Here is a 25,892-nt window from a genome sequence, read left to right as displayed (position 1 = left end):
CCCGTTTTCTCTTCTCACCTTTTTATTTTTACCCATTTTTCGTCTTGCTGTTTTTTCAGTTAGAAGTGGGTGCTGTCAGTGGTGAAATAAAATTAGGACCGAGGCCTTGTCCAGTTGGTGCTTACTCAGTCCGTGCTGACCCGTGGTCAGGGCTTGGAGCAGAGCTGTAAGGGAGGGCGGAGTCCTCCAGTAGAGGTGAGGCAAGAGCTGCATTCTGGCAGGGTTTCCAGCCTGGCAGGCGACGTGCTCTGTAATGCTTTTCTGAATTGCCTTAGCCAGAAGGAATAGGGAACTGCATATTTCGTTTACTAGATTTGAGGATGTCTGCTATGTGCCACGCTGTCTGGCATTGGGAGCGATTTATGATTTGCTTCTCTTATCATTTACTTACCGTTTTTGCTCAGCAGTAAGAATTGAGGACTTCCTGTGAACATCTAGCATGCAAAACTATGCAAAGCAGTATTTGGGATCCATAGGTAAGGTCTTCTCCAAACCCTTAAAGATTGTCTTGTATGAATTCTGTTATAGGTCAATGCGGAGTGGATCAAAGCAGAAATAAGCCTCTCTGGCCAGCCCAAGACTTCACTGAAAGCAGTAACATACCTAAAGCAGGAATGCCTCAATCAGGAATTTAGCCAAGAAACAAACAAACAAACAAAAAGCCTGGGAAGTAAATAATTTGGCAAGATCCCTGTCTAAAGGGAAAGTCTCCTGAGCAGGTACAAAACCTATCTTGTTCTGATAGTGGAGGTAGTTTGGTCTATCAAAGTTTTATGTGATTCCATTGAGTCATACAACTAAACCTATTATTCCTTTACTTTTCTCAATAAGTGCAGTTCTGAATATTATTTTAATTTCCATATGGTTTTTCTACAATGAGAGAACGTCTTGGCCAAGTGAAATAAATAGCCATTTCCTATGACAATTACATTTTTCACTGTAAATTAATACATTGGTATTTTTATTTTTATACACAAGCTTCTAATGAACATGATTCAGCATGTCTGGTCCAGTAATGCAAAGGCCGGACCCTAAACTAAGTGAATTCACAAAAGATAAATACTGCTCTGAGGCCTTTTGGCCAGCATGTTTTCTAACTCCCCAATTTTGCAACACCTTCCAACCTCTTTTGCGCTGAAAGGAATTTCTGCATACAGTCAAGGATTAAAACATGGTGAAGAGGGGCACTTGGGTGCTCAGTCGGTTGAGCGTCCGACTTCAGCTCAGGTCATGATCTCATAGTCCATGAGTTCGAGCCCCACATTGGCCTCTGTGCTGACAGCTCAGAGCCTGGAGCCTGTTTCAGATTCTGTGTCTCCCTCTCTTTGCCCCTTCCCTGCTCATGCTCTGTCTCTCTCTGTCTCTCAAAAATGAATAAACATTAAAAAAAATTTAAAAAGAAAAAACATGGTGAAAATTTGGGGACTTTTGTAACTTATTTCTAATTATTAGTAAAACCCTTAAAGAAGACTCTACACTTTATTTGAGTAAAGCAAAGAGGGCAGAACAAGGGCATTCCTCTCTTAGGAAAAGAACCTCAGGGATGGGGGCTTTTCTTTCTATTCTGCCCCTGAAGAAAAGGAAAGCACCTGAAGCTGGCCTGGTTCTGAAGAATAATATTAAGCCTTAAAATGATTTCCCAACAGTTAACAAGAACAGTATTTTAAAAAAAGGAAAAACCTAAGAAGAAAATCTTGGGGATGTCTGTATCATCAAGGAAGAAAAAAGCTTTAAGAAAGCATTAATAAATAAGGCCCAATGATGCAGAATCATGAGAAGGGTTTAAGAAAAGGCCTCTAGATTTGTTAACTAGAATAATGTTAGTTTTGTTTGGCTGCTTTTTATTTAAAAAATTTTTCTTTTCTTCTTTTTTTTTTTTTTTTTTTTTTTTTTACTATTTTCATTGTAGTTTAAATTTGGAATAGATGATACATTCTCATACTTCCAAAACCAAAAACTGTAAGAGGAGGGGTGGCTGGGTGGTTCAGTTGGTTGAGCATCCAACTCTTAATTTTGGCTCAGGTCATGATCTCACAGTTCCTGAGACCAATCCCTGAGTTGGGCTCTGCACTGACAGCTTGGAGCCTGCTTGGGATTCTCTGTCCCTCTTTCTCTGCCCCCACCTGCTTGCGCTTTGTCTTTTCTCTTTCTCTCTCTCTCTCTCTCAAAAACAGACATTAAGAAAACAAAAGATATAAGAGGAAATACTGAACTGTTGTACTGGACATCCAGCAATTGTAAAAAGGCAAGGGAAAAATGTATAAAGATAGGAAAGAAATACATAAATCTGTTATTTGGAGAAATCTTGATAGTCTGTAAATAAAGTTATAATCTATAAACCTTTAGTATTAATAATGAATTTAGTGAATTGCTGGATAGTCAGTATATAAATCAACTATATGTATATATTTTTTTTAATGTTTTTTTAAATTTATTTTTGAGAGAGAAAGGAAGGGACAGAACGCGAAGTAGGCTGCAGGCCCTGAGCTGTTGGCACAGAGCCCAACACCGGGCTTGAACTCAAACCCTGAGATCATGACCTGAGCCGAAGTCAGATGCTTAACTGACTGAGCCACCCAGACACCCCATAAATCAATTATATTTTTAAATGCTAGCACTAAGCAATTAGAAAATGAAATCTTAAAAAAGTGGTTAACATACAAATGCATCAAAGATATCAAATACCTAGTGTATTAGCTTCCTGTGACAGCTGTAACAAATTACCACAAACTCAGTGGCTTAAAACAAACTCCTGTCATATTTCTGGAGACCAGAAGTCTGAAATCAAGGTGTCAGCAAGGCTGCACTCCCTACAGAGGCTTTAGGGAGAATCTGTTCCCTGCCTTTTCCAGTTTCTGATTTCTGCTGGCATTCCTTGGTTTGAAGCCACATTACTCCAATCTCTGCCTCTGTCTTCACATTGCCTTCTCTTCTGCGTGTGTCGTGAATTTTCCTCTTCTTCTATTACATAAAGACACTGATAGCATTAGGACCCATCTGGATTATCCAGGATCATCTTGTATCAGGAGCCTTAACTTGATCACATCTGCAGAGACCCTTCTTCTAAATAAGGTAACATTTACAGGTTCCACAGATTAGGACCTGATATTTTGGGGGCACCATTTAACCCATGACACCAAGGAATAAATCCTAATGAAAGGCATATAAGAACTATATACAGTAAAACCTTAGTTTGCGAGCATAATTCATTCCAGAAACATGCTTGTAATCCAAAGCACTTGTATATAACAGCGAATTTCCCCATAAGAAATAGTGGAAACTCAGATGATTAAATCCACAACCTAAAAATGTTCATATTAAAATGATTATAATACTCTAATATAATACAAAATAAAGAAAATGCAAAATGTAAAGGAAAATAAAATTAACCTGTACTTACCTTTGAAAATCTTCGTGGCTGGTGTGAGGGAGAAGAGAGAGGAAGGTTATCGTGTAGGACGACTTTCCCTGTCACTAACGGATCACTGCTGTCTGTTGGCTCAATGGAATCTTCTTTTTGTGCAGCTAAAATGAAGAACCTATCCAATGACACTTGCTTTTGACTCCTTTGGAGGATTTCGTGGAAATGTGACATCACATTGTCGTTAAACAGTACCATCACTAACTGCTACAGCCTTATTTGGGTGGTGCTTTTCTACAAAATTTTGCACTGTTTCACACATTTTACACATCTCCCTAATCTCATTTGAAGTGAGGGATTCTTCTGCCTTTTTCTCCTCCTCTGCAGATGAGATGCAGACATAGACTTCTTATAAAATCTTACAGTTTCAGCCATTCGCATACCTCATTCATATTTCTCAATGATTTCCTTCTTCCACTGTAATCATCCCTTTCTTACCACCTTTCTTTTGAACCTTTTTCTGCAGGGGGGTGGGCATTCTAAACACTCGCACGGATGTTGACTACAGTACAGTATTAATAAACTCTTGTCATATACTGTATTTAATGTAACTGACAAGCAGCAGAGAAAAGGGTCTATATCTGCAGGCAGCCTGACCTAGAAAAAAGCATTCCTAAGCTTACTCTTATATAGAATAAGAGTATTCTATATAAGAGAATACTAGTGCCAGTTGTGACCACATTCTGAAAAATCACTGATTTCTGCCAAACACCACGTCTCGTGTGACCAAACATGGGAGATGATCACCCACAATCTAGCAGAGAGAGGGAGGGAGAAAAGAACCATTGGCTCAGTTGTGAACATGTGACATTTGGTGTCTCGTACTACTCATATTGCAAGACATCGCTTGTTTATCAAGTTAAAATTTATTAGAAATGTTTGTTTGCCTTGTGGAACACTCACAGAACAAGTTATTCTCAATCCAGGGTTTTAATGTACTGAAAATTATAGTATTGAGAGAAATTGGAGGAGGCCCAAGTAACTGGTTAGATACAGTATGCTCATGGATTGCAAGACTCTATATAAAAATGTCAGTCACTCCAACTGATCAATAGATTTAGTCTGATCCTTATTAGAATCCCAGCAGATTGTGTGTATGTCATTTGACAAGTTGAAACTTCTATGAAAATTCAGAAGATCAAGAGCAGCCAAGACAATCTGGAGGAAGAACAAAGTTGGAGGATTTATGCTACCAGGTGTTAGAAAGTAGATGGATGGAACTAAATAGAACTCATGAACATTTTATGCAAAGGTGACCCTACTAATGTGGAGAAAACAATGGATGCTTTAATAAATGCTGCCAGGTCAATTGACTATGTGGAAAACAAAAAACCTTGATGCCTACTCATAGTAAAATAAAAAAACAAAACTCAATAGATTGTGGGCCTAAAATAAAAGGTCCTAAATAAGGACCTAAAATAAAAGGTGAAACAATAGTGCTTTTAGAAAATACCATAGGTTATTGTCTTCATAACTTTGGGTAGTCAAATTATTTCCTAAGCAGGACATAAAAAACATGAAAATGTTGAGGATTCCAGAAAATAGTATGGGGATTGCCTAGCTGGCTCAGTTGGTAGAGCATATGACTAAATCTCAGGGTTGTGAGTTTGAGCCCCACATTTGGGTGTGGAGATTGCTTTAAAAAAATCTTAGTATAGGAAATGTAAAGGATCTTGAATTATGTCAGAAAACTACAAATAATTTTGTATTCCTGGAGCATGGAGTGAACTCAAAATGAGCCTAGAGAGGCAAGGACTGAACCACATAAAACCCTTGATAGTATTCAAAGGGTTAAGCAATTTATAGACAATGGAAAAGTATCAGAGGGATCTAAGCAAGAGAGTGATTTAGTTCAGTTGGTATTCTAGGTGAAAATTAAATGTGGCAAAGAAATCAGTTAGGCTGTTGAATTAGGAAATTATGAGGTTTCAAATTATGGCAGTGATAGCATGAATAGAAGTGGGGACTGATGAAAATAGGAAGTAAAATTAGCAAAATTTGGGGATTGGTTGAATATGGAAATAAAAAGGGGATAGAGGAGTCTAAGCTGATGCCAGGATTTTGGCTTCAGTGTCTGGGTGGATTGTGTCAACAACAGAGTTGATGGATACTGAAGGCTTATCAATTTGACAGACAAGGAAAATAAATTCATTTCCAGATATGTTGGGTTCTCAATGGGGAGATATCCAGCATGCAGTTAGATATATAATTAAGATCAGGAGTGCAGAAAGTGTTTTATTACCAATTGATTGTAGCTAACTGAGGTCATGAGACCTAACTAGATCTCACAAGAAGAGGATGTAAAATGAGAAGTATAAAGAGCTGAGAATGAAAGCAAATGAGCACCAATGTTGAAGGGCTATAAAGAGGAAAAGAAATCCATAAAAGAGACTAAGCATAAATACAGAAATAAGAGAACTCGGAGAGTATAACTTCCTGAAAGCAAAAGTATAGAGAGATCTGAATAGAAACAGGATCACCAGGACAGCAGAGAAGTCAGTTAAGATAAGGCAACAGTGTGTACAATGCTTCAACAAGTAAGAGAACATGAATGATTTTGGAGAGCAGTTTTACTGGGATCATGAGCAGAAGAACCAAACTACAGTGGTTTGAGAAGTAAAGAGGTCCTTTAAGGAAATGGGAACAAGTAATATGATCCTACTCCAGAAAAGTACTCATATGGAAAAGAAAAACACGGAAATACACTTAGCGTCTTAAAGCCAAGTAGCTATAGAGTTATAGGCAAGAGTATGTATATATGTAATATTTCAAAAGTTGAAGTACCAGGGATGCCTGGGTGGCTCAGTCAGTTGAGCGTCCAACTTTATCTCAGGTCATGATCTCAGGGTTCGAGCCCTACATTGAGCTCTGGGCTGACAGCTCAGCCTGGAGCCTGCTTGGGATTCTGTGTCACCCTCCCTCTCTGCCCCTCCCCTTCTCACATTCTGTCTCTGTCTGTCTCTCAAAAATGAATAAACATTAAAAAAAATTTTTTTTTTAAGTTGAAGTACCAAATGCTATTTCTTCCCTATTATCAGATGGATATACACAGCTGGAACTTTATGCTAAGGAAAAGAGAGAATAAAGGTTATCTAGGTCTCTGTACATAGTAGATGCTTAGTAAATGTTTGCTGAATTGAACAAAACTAATATCCAGACCATAGCAGTATGTATCTCCTTTCTGATAAACACAAAAGTAAATATATCTGCCTTTATATGCTGAGAATATTTCTGAAAGTATATATAAAGAAACTTTACTGTTGGGGAAGGGGTGTCACAGTCTGAGATGGAAGGGGGATTTTATTGTTTGTATATTCCATTCACAGTTGGTCTCTTTTGCCATGTATATGTATTATTGTTCTGAGGAAATAAATGTTTAAAGAATCAATAGACAAAACAAAGATAAGTATAATTTTTAAAGTAATGTAAAAGTAAAGTTCCACCTAATAGAAGTTGAAAAGTAGAACGGAAGAGGAAAATGGAAAGAGGATAGACATGTTATCTTCATTTTACAAAAAGAAAAAAATAATTAAGCAGGGAAGTAATTGTGGACTACACCTTAATTCACCAACTAAACTAGGCACACAGGAAGGACATCAACAGATGTCCTATTTTATTCATATTATCAAGGCTTATAATGATTTCCTTTATGACACCAACTTTGCTGAAAAGTTTATTGGTTTTTGTACTCTTTCACTATTACTTTAGAAGTGCCTGTCTCAGAATAAGTTTAACACCAAAAAGGAGTGAGATGATGCTGTGCAGCATTGGCCCGATGGTGGGGAGAGCCCAAACATTTACATATTTACTACAGGAAGGAGCTTTATGTTTTTGTTTTGTTTTGTTTTTTGAGAGCCATAGATTCCTAAGGTGGGATGGGGGTGGGATCATATAATCTTAAAGAGCTGACAGGACATTTAGAGGTCTGGCAATGCCCTTTTTTTTTTCTTCACCGCCGGGAATACTTACCATTTCTGAAGCTGCTCCTACAAACTCCATTTAAACAGATACAGAGACAGTAAACTGCAACACAAAGTAGATTATTTCATTTTTTAAGATGTTTGAATCTTAGAAAACCTCTTATTTCTCTTTTTTTTTTTTACCCAAAGTTTAACTATATCTAGAAAACCCCCAAACAACTGTCTTAAACAAAATGAAAATTTACTTTTCATAAAAAAGATATCCAGAAGTAGGCAGTCCTGGGCTGAAATGACAACTTCAATGAAGGTGTCAGCGATCCAGGCTCCTTTTATCTCAGCCCTCCACCTTTCCTAGAGTATCACTTTTTCCCTTGTGATCCAAGATGGCTGTTAGACTCCAGGAAGGAGGAAGAAAGGCAGAAGGGCATACCCCTTAGCTTTAAGGAGATTTTCTAGAAGGACCGCATACAATTTATGCTGATATATCGATGTTCAGAACTTAGTCACGTGGCCCACTAATTTCAAAGGAGGCTAGGAAATGTCAGAGTGCTCCACTAAAACTCAAGGTTCTATTGCTGAGGATAAAGGAGGAAATGGGTACTGAAAGGCAACTAGCAAGCTCTGTCACACTAGTCTCTTAAATATTTGAAAAGAACAATTATGCCCCACTTCAGCTTCTTTTTCAGACTAAACAGCATTATTCTCTGAGAAATCTTCAATGATACTGTTTTCAGATCTGACACTCCCCTCCCCACCCCCCCCATGTGAGGTCGAATTGGTGCAAAATCAATTGGAAATACGTTGGCCCCTTTGCGCCTTTTTAAGATTAATTAATCTCAGGGGTGCTAGGTGGCTCAGTCGGTGAAGCATCCGACATTTTATTTCTGCTCACTTCAAGATTTCATGGTTGTGAGATCAAGCTCCTGGTTGGCTCTGTGCTGGGGGTGGAGCCTGCTTGAGATTCTCTCCCTTTCCTTCTGCCCCTCCCCCGCTTGAGAGCGAGCGCTCTCGCAAAAAGACAACAAAAGACACATTAAAATTAATCCATCCTGAAATAAGCTTTATTGGCAATAACTGCACATGGTTACTAAATCTGGAGTCATCTCTGTTCTCTGTATCTTTTACATTTATTATTGTTTAGCTTGTCTCTCTTAGACTCCAGGAGGTTTATTTCCCCTTTCCCTCCTTCCCCTCCTGAGCAAATGAATATAAATGTATTGTCATTTAATTTCACCTGGTTGTTTTAGCTTATGTGAACCTTTTGAGAACTTTTTGAATTCTAACTTTCCTACTTAGCATATGACTTAGCTGTGGGCATTTGCACCTATGATAAAAAGAATTTCTCTTTAAGGACAGAAATAGTGTCAGGGGGTCTGGGTGGCTTAAGAGGCCAACTTCGGCTCAGAGTCGTGATCCTGTGCTTCGTGGGTTCAAGCCTCTCGTCGGGCTCTGTGCTGACAGCTCGGGGCCTGGAGCCTACTTGGGATTCTGTGTCTCCTTCTCTGTCCCTCCCCAGCTCATGCTCTCTTAAAAATAAATAAACATTTAAAAAATTTTTAAAAAATAGTGTCTTAATTTATATTCTCAGCATTGGGTACAGTCCCTGTGCATAGTAGATTCTCAATATTTGTTTGTGAATGAATCCTGCAGTTAGAAGTAAAGGACATTTTCCTGAAGATTTTTTTTTTTTTTTTAAATTCTGGAATTGTTTATGAAAGGAGACTATGAAATCTCCCTGCCTTTTAAAATAATATAGACATTTATGTGTCTGGGACAATTATATTTGAACACATATCCTGACTTTTAAAAGTGGGAAGGTGATTTAAGCAGTTTTGCTAAATTTCTAGATCATACAAATATGATTTTGTAAAGACTTAAATTAAAAAAAAAGGAAAAGACTAGACACTGACAAGTTTAAAGTTTATATCTTAACTCTGCCCCTAATCCATATTATCCTTTCCTTACACACTTCTTTCCCTAAGTTTTACATATTACAAAAAATAGAATTCACAAATCAAAATTTGTTTTCAATTGAAAAAGGCATTTAAAGAACATATTCACTAAAATCAGTCTAGGATCCAAATTCTGAGCTATTTTGAAGATTTGGGGATAAGATTAGGGGCACCTGAGTGGCTCAGTTGGTTAAGCATCTGACTATGGCGCAGGTCATGATCTCATAGTTCGTAAGTCTGGGCCCTGCTTTAGGTTCTGTGCTGACAGCTCAGAACCTGGAGCCTGCTTTGGATTCTGTGTCTCCCTCTCTCTCTCTCTCTGCCCTTCCCAGGTCATGCTCTGTCTCTGTCTCTCTCTCTTAAAAATAAAATAAGCATTAACAAAAAATTAAGATTTGGGGATAAGATTAGATAGGGCAACCTCTGAAATGGAAACAAACTAACATTAAATTCATTTGTGGAAATAACCCTAGAGAGTGACTTGAAAACGTTTTAGAAAAATGCTGTTCATGAAATTAGGGGGCTTCTAATATATATTCTTATAGACTGGAGATAGTAATCTAAATGTAACGTACAGAATGATCTATAAATTTGGCACTTAGACATTAATCACACACACACACACACACACACACACACACCAGTAACTGGCACATAGTAAATATTCAGATGTTAATTATTATTATTAAATGTATAGATTAGAAATAAAATCAAAGAGCTTATTCAGAAAGAGACCAAGGAAATGGCACCCCAAATCTATACAATTTTCCTTTACTTAGAATACAATATTTCTAGAGGTAACAATACAAAGAAACAGGTTCCCTAAAGAAACTCAATTTACTGGATATATACAGGATTTGTTAAAAGTAACTTACCAACTGTACTATGTTTAGTCCCCCTTTCCTTCTGGTTACAGGGTGTCTTAGCTACATCTTGATCTGATTTCATTACTTTTGGTTATCAGAATAATGTGATTCTATTTAGCATGGGCCAAATTTGTGGCTCTCAGGGCTTGCAATGGACCCTTATTGCTATTAAGTCTCTCTGTCTCTCTCTCACACCTACACACGCACACACACACATGCACACACACATACATACACACACACACACACTCAAGTACACATCTCATTTCTCATCTCTCAGCTCTATTTTCTCTGTGTTTACCTTCATTCTCTGTTACTGCAAGAAGCCACTTCTAGATAGGAACTTCCTTTAAGCCTTATTAAATAGCAAGGAATGAAGGAGAAATGGGGTGCTTTACTAGACCAGTGGCTTTTCAAACCTTTTGTAACCCAGTGCAATACAGATTATATTGTCAACCTAATAGAGACAGACATAAATGTGTACCAGTCAGCTGTTTCTGCATTATAACAACAAGAAAATCTCAGGGGCACACATCACTAAGCATTTATTTTCGCTCAATGGTGTATATTGGTTAGGGTCAGCTGATCTATGCTAGACTCAGCTGGGTGTCATGGCTAATTCTTGGCAGGGTTTGCTCATGTGTCTGGATTGGTTGGTGGTTAGCTGACATAGGCTTCTCTTACTCAGGGGAGGGTCAGCCTTTTTGTTTTATTATGTTTTCAACTGACTGGACAAGGCTCACCCACATTAGAGAGAGCAACCTGCTTAATCAGTCTAAGGATTTAAATGTTAATCTCACCCAGAAACACCTTCAAAGGAACACTCAAAATATTTGACCAAATATCTGGGCACCCTATGGACCACTCAAGTTGACACATAAAATTAACCATCACAGCCTTTTTATGCTTTGCTTTCCTAGAATAGTAATCGACCCCAATCTACCTCTTAGGTTACTCCTTCCCCACCCTCCTTCAGGAAGAAAAATCATTGTAACACTCTTGTTTCTGGAAGATATATCATATTTATCTTGTGGTTTTGTGAACTCCCAATCCACCACTGAATACTCTTTGGGGTTTAATACCTCACTGTGAATAATACTATTTTACACAAAATTTGTCTTAAATGATTGTATATTTTTTTTTACAAACACACATAAAGCTATTTAAAATCCTTGTGAAATAGAATGGAATATAAATATGCATACATTGCTTTTACCAACCAAATGTTTTACATCTTTAACAATTTCTCTTATAAAGTGAAAGCTGTGTTTTAAGAAAGGTCTTAGGTTGTTGGGTTTTCAGACTCAGTCTTCTCTTTTTCTTCCTTTTTTAAAAATGTTTATTTATTTTTGAGAGAGAGAGAGAGATAGCGAGCAGGGGAGGGGCAGAGGGAGAGGGAGACACAGAATCCCAAGCAGGCTCCAGGCTCTCAGCTGTCAACACAGAGCCTGATGCAGGGCTCAAACTCACAATAGTGAGATCATGATCTGAGCCGAAGTCAGACAGTCAACTGACTGAGCCACCCAGGTGCCCCTTTTTTCTTCCTGTTTTATTAATAAACCAGAAAAGGCTTTCCTGGTTCTTAGTTTTTTTCTATTTTTTTTCACAGTTTCTTAGTTTGAAAGAACAGAGATGTTGTAGACACTAGCTGATAAACCCAGAGTCTTTAAAATTCATTCCATCATGATTTCATAAACATTTACCCATCATAATTTTGAGATATTTGGAACACATAGATGAGTAATTTATAGTCAGTTGCTTTTAGGGATTCATAACCATATGAAAGAGTTGGGGGAGGGAGAATGATCAAAAACATAATCCTGGAACTTAAAGCCCTATGCTTCTCCACTTTACAGGTGAACTAGATGCAAAAATCTATAACCAGTTGGGCAGATTATATTGAATGGTGTAACCCAGTACAAGAGGAAACACTGAGGTGACACCCACTTTTATAAATCTGTACCTGGGTTTGAGCCTGGCTCAAGAGAATTAAGCCACTGGGCAAAATGCCAGTCTGGTGACTGACTGGCATGAGTTCAATATGACTTGCCATACCTCCCAACAATCCTGTTGTTTAAAGTCCACTCCTTTTCTCATTCTCAACAAGGGCTATTTCAGATATTCTCCATTATTTTCATTTCTCCATCTCTACTACTCACTTCTCCACTTTAATAGACGACCTTTTTTTCTGACTTCAACCCTCTCCCCCAACCATAAGCTATTAACACTCAGCCACCAAATTATAGTCCAAGCCTCTACCTTCCCTCCCCTTCCAAAGGTCAGTGTAGAAATCATGGGGAAGTTCGGACTCACATTGCCCTTATGCTGCCTACTCAGTTTCTTTTCTAGGTACCTAGTCAGCTGTGTGTCACTGTTTTCTGTACTGCTGGTCCCTGAGAGGAAATCTGGGACAGGGTATCCTTCAGGGAAGACATGAGACTGGGGAAGACTACCACTCCAGTTTATCCAGGATCATCAGTTAGACTGCAAATACACATGAATCTCTTTACTGATGCGTTGGGCCAATTTTAAAAGTGGATTTGCAATGTGGAAGAGAAAAGGCCAAAACTCTGCACTGAATGGGCTTCTCCCTGAATCCAAAGGAAAACTATCTGTAGCAAACACTGTCAGTATCCTGCCTCATATCCCCCTGGGCTTAAGTTCACTGTGAGTATGGTTTCCACACACACAGTTTCTTACCTCAAGCCTCCATGTCTTTTTCCTTTGCTTGAAGGGTCTCTTCAGTCCCATGGGAGGTTGTTCTGCTACAGCAGGTATGCAACACACAAGTGTGGAGGGGGAGTTACACCTTTGGGGGCAATCTTCAACCAATAGGGATTGGGGTGGGTGAATAAATGCCCCAGCTACCTCACCACCACAGGGATGATTCTGTGCTGTCCCACCTGGTTTCTCAGAAGATTCTCTGTGGGATTGAGTCCTAGTTGTCTACTCATTAACAATGGAAAACCACTCATTGCTAACCCATTCATTAACGCCACTCAATAAAGCACACTTGCTGGCTTTTCTCCCTTTTCTGTCTCACTTTTCCCAAGTCTTCTTCTGTGCTTCTTAGAATCACCTCACAAATAAACTTTCTACACCCAAAGCCTTGCACCCAAGAGTTTGCTTTTTAAGAAGCCCAAACTAAGATGTTGAACAACTTAGGTTTTTCAGAAAGGGATTCCCATAACTAGAGTCACCTACACGGACTATGCAGCTTTCAGATTTGTTTCTGTCTCTTGTGAAACTTCTTGTGAACCATTTCAGAGTGTCTTGGCCTCACTTATCTTTTATTCCAGCTCCTGCTGTGGCAACCAATTCTCTGCATATTCTTTCAGCTTTCTCTAGGTGCAACCTGGCAATATCTCACATCAGGCCCATGGAGCTTGCTTCTCACTCTCCACCTGGGCTTTGTCTGATGATTCCATAGTGAAGAACAGTGTAGAAACTGATTGTGGTTCTCATGCTTATGCAACTCAGGAGTACTGAGCCACGCAACTCATGGCTTTGGGGAGGGGATCTTTGAGCAGTGGGGTATGGGATCCAACTGATAAATACTACCCCTGTTTTATCTCTAATTAACAGCCTGGAGATGTATCTCAGGCAACTCCTTGGAAGCCCCAGTGGATCCTACAGTAAATCACCCACAGTAGTGTCCAACTTGATAATGCATCTTTGCAGTGGTTTTTTTGTCTTCCCTGTTCCCCCACATCCCTTGATCCTGCTTCCTGGTTCACACTCCTCAATAAAGAATCTATACTTAAGCCTTTGTTTCAGGCTCTGTTTCCTGGTGAATTAGGGTAAGATAGTACCTTTCTTCTTATCAGCCTCATTTTTTAATTCTTCCCTATGAAAGTTTTATCAACCTTTTGATAAACCAAGAATGGTGGTGGCTCCCTGGATTCATACTTCTTGCCTCATTTGTACTATTTGTACTATTCTGTAAATTTGCATTATTTAGTCTGAAATGATGCCCTGTAGTTTCAGAGCCTGGTGAGGGATGTCAAATCACACAGATCCTTTTTTCCCCCTTTTTTCTTTTTGCTTTGGTGCACAGCTGTGGGGAGATTTGACACACCGGCTCTCCTAATGGGTCCAAAATAGGTTGGAACTTGTGAGTTGGGTCCTTTCTTTGATGTGACTATCAGTGTAAATTGCACAACTGTTGCTCTCCTGCTGTACACGAAGAGACCAACATGAATACACTGTGGTGGTAGTCACCATCTAAAATGGCTCCTGGTGGCTTTTTCCCTGAGATCAGGAACACGACAGGGATGCCCACTCTCACTGCTGTTGTTTAACATAGTGTTGGACGTTCTAGCATCAGCAAGCAGACAACAAAAGGAAATCAAAGGCATCAAAATTGGCAAAGATGAAGTCAAGCTTTCACTATTTGCAGATGACATGATACTATACATGGAAAATCCGATAGACTCCACCAAAAGTCTGCTAGAACTGATACACGAATTCAGCAAAGTTGCAGGATACAAAATCAATGTACAGAAATCAGTTGCATTCTTATACACTAACAATGAAGCAACAGAAAGACAAATAAAGAAACTGATCCCATTCACAATTGCACCAAGAATCATAAAATACCTAGGAATAAATCTAACCAAAGATGTAAAAGATCTGTATGCTGAAAACTATAGAAAGCTTATGAAGGTAATTGAAGAAGATATAAAGAAATGGAAAGACATTCCCTGCTCATGGATTGGAAGAATAAATATTGTCAAAATGTCAATACTACCGAAAGCTATCTACACATTCAATGCAATCCCAATCAAAATTGCACCAGCATTCCTCTTGAAAGTAGAACAAGCAATCCTAAAATTCATATGGAACCACAAAAGGCCCCAAATAGCCAAAGTAATTTTGAAGAAGAAGACCAAAGCAGGAGGCATCACAATCCCAGACTTTAGCCTCTACTACAAAGTTGTCATCATCAAGACAGCATGGTATTGGCACAAAACAGACACATAGACCAATGGAATAGAATAGAAACCCCAGAACTAGACCCACAAACGTATGGCCAACTCATCTTTGACAAAGCAGGAAAGAACATCCAATGGAAAAAAGACAGTCTCTTTAACAAATGGTGCTGGGAGAACTGGACAGCAACATGCAGAAGGTTGAAACTAGACCACTTTCTCACACCATTCACAAAAATAAACTCAAAATGGATAAAGGACCTGAATGTGAGACAGGAAACCATCAAAACCCTGGAGGAGAAAGCAGGAAAAGACCTCTCTGACCTCAGCCGTAGCAATCTCTTACTCGACACATCCCCAAAGGCAAGGGAATTAAAAGCAAAAATGAACTACTGGGACCTTATGAAGATAAAAGGCTTCTGCACAGCAAGGAAACAACCAACAAAACTAAAAGGCAACCAACGGAATGGGAAAAGATATTTGCAAATGACATATTGGACAAAGGGCTAGTATCCAGAATCTATAAAGAGCTCACCAAACTCCACAATCGAAAAACAAATAACCCAGTGAAGAAATGGGCAGAAAACATGAATAGACACTTCTCTAAAGAAGACATCCGGATGGCCAACAGGCACATGAAAAGATGCTCAACGTCGCTCCTTATCAGGGAAATACAAATCAAAACCACACTCAGATATCACCTCACACCAGTCAGAGTGGCCAAAATGAACAAATCAGGAGACTATAGATGCTGGAGAGGATGTGGAGAAACGGGAACCCTCTTGCACTGTTGGTGGGAATGCAAACTGGTGCAGCCACTCTGGAAAACAGTGTGGAGGTTCCTCAGAAAATTAAAAATAGACCTACCCTATGACCCAGCAATAGCACTGCTAGGAATTTACCCAAGGGATACAGGAGTACTGATGCATAGGGGCACTTGTACCCCAATGTTTATAGCAGCACTCTCAACAATAGCCAAATTATGGAAAGAGCCGAAATGTCCATCAACTGATGAATGGATAAAGAAATTGTGGTTTATATACACAATGGAGTACTACAGGGCAATGAGAAAGAACGAAATATGGCCCTTTGTAGCAATGTGGATGGAACTGAAGAGTGTGATGCTAAGTGAAATAAGCCATACAGAGAAAGACAGATATCATATGTTTTCACTCTTATGTGGATCCTGAGAAACTTAACAGAAACCCATGGGGGAGGGGAAGGAAAAAAAAAAAGAGGTTAGAGTGGGAGAGAGCCAAAGCATAAGAGACTTAAAAACTGAGAACAAACTGAGGGTTGATGGGGGGTGGGAGGGAGGGGAGGGTGGGTGATGGGTATTGAGGAGGGCACCTTTTGGGATGAGCACTGGGTGTTGTATGGAAACCAATTTGACAATAAATTTCATATATTGGAAAAAAATAAAATAAAATGGCTCCTGGTGATCTGTGATCCTGATATTCACTCCCTTATACAATCCCCTCCTCTTGAGTGTCAGTGGGATCCAGTGACTTGGTTCTAACAAATAGAATACAGCAAAAGTGATGAGATGTCATTTCCAAGATTAGGTTAGAAAGGACTGTGACTTCCATCTTGCTCACACATTCTCTCTGGTTCTTCTCTCTTGTTCATTCTGATGAAGCCAGCTGCCATGTTGTGAGATACCCTATAGAAAAGCCTACATGGCAAGGAACTGAGAGAGGCCTCTGGCCAACAGTCTGCAAAGAACTGAGGCCTTCAGTGCAATAGCCCAGGAGAAGCTAAATCCTGCCATTGACCAGATGGGTGAGCTTGGAAACACATTCTTCCTTCAGCTGATCTTTGAGGTGACTGCAGGCAGCCCCCAACTTAACTTATAATTTTTTCACTTTACAATGGTATGGAAGCAACACACACGCATTCGGTAGAAACTATACTTCAAATTTTGAATTTTAATCTTTTCTGGGGCTGGCAATATACAGTACAGTCTTTTTCATGACACTGGGCAGAGGCAGTGAGCTGAAGCTCCCAGTCAGTCAGGCAATTATGAGGGTGGACAACCATTCTGTACCCAAACAACCAGGCTGGTTTTCACTTTCACTACAGTAGTCAATAAATTACATGATATATTCAACACTCTATTATAAAATAAGCTTCCTGCTAGATGATGTTGCCCAGCTGTAGTATAATGTACGTGTTCTGAGCATGAAGGTAGACTAAGCTATGATGTTTGGTAAGTTGGTTGTATTAAATGTATGTTCAACTTAATGGCATTTTCAATTTATGATGGATTTATATGGATGTGATCCCATTGTAAGTCAAGGAAAATCTGTATAGCCCCATCCAACATTTTGATTGCAGCCTTGTGAGAGACCCTGGCTCAGAGGACTCAGCCAAACCATTTTGTGATTCCTGACCCACATGAACTGTGAAATAATAAATGTTATATTAATAATATATTGCCCTCGGGGCACCTGGATGGCTCAGTCAGTTCAATGTCCAGCTTTTGATTTCAGCTGAGGTCATGATCCCATGGTCGTGGGATTGAGCCCTACACTGGGCTTTGCACTGAGTGTGGAACCTACTTAAAATTCTCTCCCTCTGCCACTTTCACTCACTCATGCATACACACACTCTCTCTCTCTCAAATAAAAATAATAATAATAACAATATATTGTCCAAAAACAAACATTAATTCTCTGGGACAGTAAATCTAAAGCCATAAAGAAGAAGAACATATTTTCTGGTTACATTTGATTTGAAATGGGTTGCTTTCCACAACTCACCCCCTATTGGAATCAACTAGTTACTTTAAACATTTTATTTATTTATTTATTTATTTATTTATTTATTTATTTATTTATAGCATGTGCATACATGTGAGCAGGGCAGAGAGCAAGGAAGAGAGAGAATTCCCAAGTAGGCTCCAAGTTGTGAGTGCAGAGCCTGACACAGGGCTTGATCCCACAAACTGTGAGATCATGACCTGAGCCAAAATCAAGAGTCAGACACTCAATGAACTGAGCTACCCAGGCACCCCTACTTATTTTTTATTTGAGAGAGAGAGAGCAAAGGCAGGGGAAAGGGGCAGAGGGAGAGAGAGAGAGAGAAAGAAACCCAAGCAGTCTCCACTCAGTGCAGAGCCTGGGGCAGGGCTTGATCCCACAACCCTGGGATCATGACCTGAGCTGAAACCAAGAGTCAAACACTCAATCAGCTGAGCCACCCAGGTACCCCTCTACTAGTTATTTTAAACTGTAGAGTAGTTAGTTCTTTTTATATTTTCTCTTTCAGCCTTCAGATATAATAACAGAGTTGTAAGTATACCTACCTTAGTTGAAACCACTAAAATGATGGTTTGAAGTGTTTCCCTTCAAGAAAAACAAGTTTCCATCCTGTTTTTATGGCTGTAAGGCCAAATGTCTCTCTCTCTCTCTCTCTCTCTCTCTCTCTCTCTCTCTCTCTCTGTCTAAAGTATGTATTCAGCAAACTTTGAGAACCTACTAATGGGTGCACCAAGTCCTCTGACTAAGGTTGGGGGTTACAAGGATTAACTAGACTTGGTCTTTAGTGAGGGAGTCTAACAAGTCGACAAGGCCATTAAATACGGTAGGATAAGCCTCAGTCGCTTTGGAAACACAGAGTGGGGATTCTGTAAGATTTTTTGTAGGACTTGATTTCTGAATTGAGATCTGAACAAGTGGTAGATGGCCAGATGGAGTAAATGGAAGGGAGTCTGTGGTAAGAGCGGAACAGTATGTGCAAAGCCTTGGAATCTTAATCATTAGGTTATTCTACTTCACTTTTTCTGCATTTTTAGTATCTCCCTTTCCATTTGGCCTCTTCTTCTTGGCCTTTAAACATCTTAATATTTACTAGAATCAAAAACAATGAAAAAGAAGATGGCAGAGTAGGAGGACCCTAAACTCATCTTGTTCCACAGATAACAACTAGATAATATACCAGTGAATAACCCAGAAAATGACCTGAAGACAAGGCAGAACAAATGCCACAACTAAATATAGAGAAGAGGCCATATCGGAGAGGGTAGGAAGAGCGGAGATTGGAAGCTAAATGGACCTGCAGCACTGTCCCTGGGAGGGAGGGAGACTGTGGGCATGGAAAGGGGAAAGAAACATACCCTTACACTGAGGAGCCCACACAGGAAAATGAATCCCCATAACACTTGGCTTTGAAAACCAGAGGGGCCAAATTTCGTGAGTTTTTACAACCAGTAGGACTTAAAACCTGGATTTTAGAATTAACAGGCTCAGCTCTGGGAGAGCCAGGAAAGTCAAAAGGAAACTGACTCCCCACCCTTAAAGAGACAATACGAAAAATAGTCCATGGAGATACAGCATAGAAGCAGCAGTTTGAAAAATGCCTGGGATGTACAGGAGGGAGAGTAGTTTACTCATCTCAGAGCATGTCCCAAAGGGGCAGAGATCCTTGGGAGACCTCTCCAGGAATAAAGGAGCAGGCAGGGGCCAATTTCCTCCCTTATCCCCTAGCATAAACACATGGCCACCTATAGGAACCACCCTAGTGCTGACACTACCTAACTTGCTAACACCAGTCCCCTATTCCTCTCTGTCCCCTTGTGCTGTGTTTCAGTCAAGGCTTGTCTCCAGCCAAGCCTGCTTCAGTCCTGAAGCTGCAGGGCCACTCCCACAGAGGGCCAGTGGCCCAAACCTTGCTAATACCGCTGGACTGCTACACTGCCCAACACCCCCCTTCCCGCATAGTGCAGATCTGCTCCCTCCAATATGTTCTTGGCTGGAGCCCATCAAGGGAGGTGCCACACACCTGGCAGTGTGCAAGCAGCCCCTCACTGCCTAGCACCACTCCAAGATGACTCCTGCCCTGGAGAGAGGGGAAAATAACCACACACACCAGTCAGAGGCCTCAGCAGTGTGCTGAAGGCTGACAACTGGTCTGACTGCAAGCGTCGCACAATAAGGAAAGCCTTTGGGCTTTGGGAAAATACCCTGCAGTTTGGTGCTACCACATCTCTGGTAAATGCTTAGTCTGACTCAAACCCAAGGCAGCTCCAGACTGGCCCACTAACACCACAGGGAACTAAACACTGACCACAAGAGGCAAAGAGAGCCACTGCAGATAACAGGACTGAAAAAAAATGTGGCTGAGCCACAATAGCAGGGCACATGCACATAGGAGACACACCTGAAGAGCCAGATTTCAGTAAACAGGGAACATTGCACTGCAGGACACTATAGAACCTCTTCTTAATAAGGCCATTATTTTCAAGAGCAGGAGACATAGCTGACTTTCCTAACATAGAGAAAAGACACAGGGAGTTAGACAAAATGTGGAGACAATAAGTCCCAAATGAAAGAAACAGACAAAAATCATAGCAAGATATCTAAGCAAAATGGAAATAAGTAATATGTCTGATAGAGAATTTAAAATTATGATCATAAAGATACTCACTGGACTTGAGAAAAGAGTGGAGGACATTTGCAAGACCCTTAACAAAGAGATTAAAAAAGAACCAATCAGAGATGAAGAACACAATCAAAGAAATTAAAAATACACTAGATGGAATAAATAGTACATTAGAGGAAGCAGAAATACAAATCAGAGACCTAGAGAGCAGAGTAATGGAAAGTAATCAAGCTGAGCAGGTGAGAAAAAAATTATGCAAAATGAGAATAGACTTAAGGGAACTCAGTGATACCATCAAGTGTAATAACATTCACATTACAGGGACTCCAGAAGGAGAAGAAAGATAAAAGAGGGGCAGAAAATTTATTTGAAGAAATAATAGCTGGAAACCTCCTGAATCTGGGGAAAGAAACAGAAATCCAGATCCAGGAGGCACAGAGACACCCAACAAAATCTCCCCAAGGAGGTCCACACCAAGACACATAGTAATTAAAATGACAAAAAGTAGTAAGGAGAGAATTTTATTTTTTTAAGTTTATTTATTTGTTTGTTTATTTATTTATTTATTTAGAAAGGGAGAGAGCACACATACACATGTGAGCAGGGGAGGGGTAGAGAGAGAGAGACAGAGAGAGAGAGAGAGAGAGAGAGAGAGAGAGAGAGAGAGAACCCCAAGCAGGATCCTCACTGTTGGCGCAGAATCCAATGTGGGGTTCAATCCCACGAACTGTGAGAACATGACCTGAGCCAAAATCAAGAGTCAGATGCCTGACCGAATGAACCATCCAAGTGCTCCAGGAGAGAATTTTAAAAGCACCAAGAGAGAAGAAAACAGTTACATACAAGGGAAACTCCATAAGGCTGTGAGCTGATTTTTCAGCAGAAACATTGCAGCCCATAAGGGAATGGTATGAAAATATTCAAAGGGCTGAAAGGAAAAAATCTACAGCTCAGAATATTCTATCCAGGAAGGCTATCATTTGGAATAGAAGGAGAGGTAAAGAGTTTCCCAGACAAACAAAAGTTAAAGAAATTCATGACCACTGACCTAGCCCTACAAGAAATGTCAAAGGGGACTCTGAATGAAAAGGAAAGACCATAATCAAGAATAAGGAAAGTAGAAAACACAAAAGTAGTAAAGATAAGTATACCTGAAAAATCAGTCAAAGGACTCACAGGATAAAAGGATGTAAAGTATGACACTGTATACTTAAATATGGGAAGGAGAAATGTAAAAAATGGGTTCAAACTTAAGCAGCCATCAACTTAAGATAGACTACTATATGCAGAATAGTAACCACCAATCAAAAGCCAGTAATAGAAATGCAAAAAATAAAGAGAAAGGGATCCCAGTATATCACTAAAGAAAGCCTACTAATCATGAGAGAAAAGAGCGAGGGAAGAAAGGAACAAACTACAAAAACAACTATAAAACAATAACAAAATGGCAATAAATACATACCTGTAAATAACACTTTGAATGTAAATGGACTAAATGCTCCAATCAAAAGACATAGGGTGATAGAATGGATAAAAAATAAGACCCATCCCCATGCTGCCTACAAGGATTCATTCCAGACCTACAGACACATGCAGATTGAAAGTGAAGGAATGGAGCAGCATTTATCATGCAAATGGATGTTAAAAGAAGCTGGGGTAGCAATACTTATATTGAACAAAAAAAAAAAAAAAAAAAGATTCACCAAGATCAAATGGGATTTATCTCTGGATGTAGTGTGGTTCAACATTCTCAAATCAATGTGATACATCGATAAGAAATGGATAAAAACCATATGATCATTTCAATAGATGCAGAAAAAGTATTTGACAAAGTACAAAACAAAGAGGGTAACAAAAGGCGAAGAAGGATACTATTTAAGAATAAAGAGAACAATCCAGCAAGAAGATTTAACAATAGTAAATATTTCTGCCCCCAACAAAGAAGCACCCAACTATTTAAAGCAGTTAATGACAAACATAAAGGAAATAATCAGGGGTACCAGTGTGGCTCAATCAGTTAAATGTCAGACTCTTGATTTTGGCTCAGGTCATGATCTCACAGTTCATGAGTTTGTGCCCTATGTCGGGCTTTGCACTGACAGCACGGAACCTGCTTGGGATTCTCTCTCTGCCCCTTCCCTGCACTCTCTCTCTCTCTCTCTCAAGATAAATAAATAAGGTTTTAAAAAAGGAAGTAATTGATAATAATACAATAATAGCACCCCACTTACATCAATAGACAGATCATGCAAACAGAAGATCAACAAGGAATTAGAGGCTTTGAATGACACATTGGACCAGATGGACCTAACAAATATATTCAGAACATTCCATCCTAAAACAGTAGAATACACATTCTTTTCAAGTGCACATTGAACATTCTCCAGAACAGATCACATATTAGGCCACAAAACAAATCTCAACAAATTCAAAAAGATCAGTCATACCATGCATCTTTCCTGACCACAATGTTCTGAAACTAGAAATCAACCACAAGAAAAAAAATCTAGGAAGAGCTCAAAACATAGAGGTTTAATAACATGCTACTAAACAATGAATGAGTCAACCAAGAAATCAAAGAGGAAATAAAAAAAATACATGGAGACAAATGAAAAAGAAAACACAATGGTCCAAAATCTTTGAGATGCAGCAAAAGCAGTTATAAGAGGAAAGTTTATAACAATATAGGCCTTCCTCAGGAAGTAAGAAAAACCTCAAACAACCTAACCTTATACCTAAAGGATCTAAAAATGAACAACAACAACAACAAAAAACCCAAATACAGTAAAAGGAAGGGAATAATAAAGATTAGAGCAGAAATAAATGATATAGAAGCAATACAAAATAAAATGAACAAACAAAAAGAAACTAAAAAACAATAAAACAGATCAATAAAACCAGGAGGTGGTTCTTTGAAAGTAACAACAAAATTGATAAACTTTTAGCCATAATCATCAAAAGAGAGAGAGAGAGGGGATTCAAAGAAACAAAATCAGAAATGAAAGAGGAGATGGGAATGCAAGCTGGTGCAGCCACTCTGGAAAACAGTATGGAGGTTCCTCAAAAAACTAAAAATAGAACTACCCTATGATCCAGCAATTGCACTACTAGGCATTTATCCACGGGATACAGGTGTACTGTTTCGAAGGGACACAGGCACCCCCATGTTTATAGCAGCACTACCAACAATAGCCAAAGTATGGAAAGAGCCCAAATGTCCATCGATGGATGAATGGATAAAGAAGATGTGGTATATATATACACAATGGAGTATTACTCAGCAATCAAAAAGAATGAAATCTTGCCATTTACAACTACATGGATGGAACTGGAGGGTATTATGCTAAGTGAAATTAGTCAGAGAAAGACAAACATCATATGACTTCACTCATATGAGGACTTTAAGAGACAAAACAGATGAACATAAGGGAAGGAAAACAAAAATAATATAAAAACAGGGAGGGGGACAAAACAGAAGAGACTCATAAATATGAAGAACAAACTGAGGGTTACTGGAGGGGTTGTGGGGGGGGATGGGCTAAATGGGTAAGGGGCATTAAGGAATCTACTCCTGAAATCATTGTTTCACTATATGCTAACTAATTTGGATGTAAATTTAAAAAAATAAAAAATAAAATTAAGAAAAAGAAATGAAAGAGGAGAAATAACAACTGACATCACAGAAATACAAAGGATTATAGCAGAATAATATGAAAAACTATATGACAACAAATTGAGCAACCTAGAAGAAATGGTTAAATTCCTAGAAACATAACCTTCCAAAACTCAACCAGGAAAAACTAGAAAATTTGAACAGACTGATTACCAGTAATGATATTGAGTCAGTAATCAAAAAACTTCCAACAAACAAAAGTCCAGGGCCAGACAGCTTCACAAGTGAATTCTACTAAACATTTAAAGAAGACTTAATACCTATTCTACTCAAACTAGTCCAAAAAATAGAAGAGGAAGGAAAACTTCCAAATTCATTCTATGAGGCCAGCATTATCCTGATACCAAAACCAGGTAAAGACATTACAAAAAAAGAGAACTTCAAGCCAATATCTGTAGTTGCAACAATCCTCAACAAAATATTAACAAACCAAATTCAAAAATACGTTAAAAAATTATTCACTGGGGTGCCTGGGTGGCTCAGTCGGTTGAGCGTCTGACTCTTGGTTTTAGCTTCAGGTCTTGATCTCAGGGGTCATGAGTTCAAGTTCTGCATTGGGGTACATGTTGGGTGTGGAGACTACTTTAAAAAAAAAGATCCACTAAGATCAAGTGAGACTTATCTCTGGGATGTAAGTGGGGTTCAGTATTCTCAAATAAATCAAAGTGATACATCACATCAATAAGAAAAGGATAAAAACCATGTGATCATTTCAATAGATGCAGAAAAAGGAGTTGACAAAGTACAATATCCATTCATGATAAAAACCTTCAACAATGTAGTGTTTAGAGGAAACATACCTCTAAGGCCATATATGAAAAACCCACAGCTAACATCATATCCGATGGTAAAAAACAGATTGTTTCCTCTAGGAACGAGACAAGAATGTCCACTCTCACCAGTTTTATTCAACATGGTACTGGAAGTCCTAGGCACAGCAATCAGACAAGAGAAAGGAATAAAAGGCATCCAAATTAGTAAGGAAGATGTAAAACTTTCACTATTTGCAGATGACATGATAGTATATATAGAAAATCCTAAAGACTCTAACAAAAACCTACTAGAACTGATACATGAATTTAGTAAGGTCACAGGATACAAAATCAATGTGTAGAAATCTGTTGCATTTATATACACCTAAAATGAAGTAGCAGAAAAGAGAAATTAAGAAAACAATCTTATTTACAACTGCACCAAAAATAATAAAATACCTAGGAATAAACTTAACTGAAAAGATGAAAGAAAGGATGGAAGAACAAAGTTTGTTAAATGTTCATACTACCGAAAGCAATCTACACGTTTAATTCAATCCCTATCAAAATACCAATAGCATTTTTCACAGAATCAGAACAAACAATACTAAAATTTGTATGGAACCACAGAGGACTCTGAATAGCTAAAACAATCTTGAAAAAAAAAAAAGCAACGGTGGATGTATCACAATTCCAGATTTCAAGTTTGCTACAAAGGTGTGGTAAGCCAAACAGTATGGCATTGGCACAAAAATAGACACATAGATCAATATAATGAGACAGAATGCCCAGAAATAAACCCATGACTATATGGTCAATTAATCTTCAATAAAGGAGGCAAGAATACACAATGGAAAAAAGACAGTCTCTTCAACAAATGGTGTTGGGAAAACTGGACAGCTACATGCAAAAGAATGAAACTGGACCACTTTCTTACACCATTCACCAAGAAACCTCAAAATGGATTAAGGACCTAAGTGCAAGACCTAAAACCA

At 39.0% G+C, this 25,892-nt stretch overlaps 1 pseudogene; it reads left to right on the top strand.

Moving 5' to 3' along the window:
• The first annotated feature begins 439 nt into the window (after positions 1-439).
• The window catches only part of LOC106966807 (ribosome biogenesis protein NSA2 homolog), a 32,299-nt pseudogene continuing 6,846 nt past the window's right edge, over positions 440-25,892 (top strand).

This window comes from Acinonyx jubatus, chromosome E4 (genome assembly GCF_027475565.1).
Source record: "Acinonyx jubatus isolate Ajub_Pintada_27869175 chromosome E4, VMU_Ajub_asm_v1.0, whole genome shotgun sequence".
Classification (NCBI taxonomy): domain Eukaryota; kingdom Metazoa; phylum Chordata; class Mammalia; order Carnivora; family Felidae; genus Acinonyx; species Acinonyx jubatus.
This window is presented reverse-complemented; position numbering and strand designations above follow the sequence as displayed.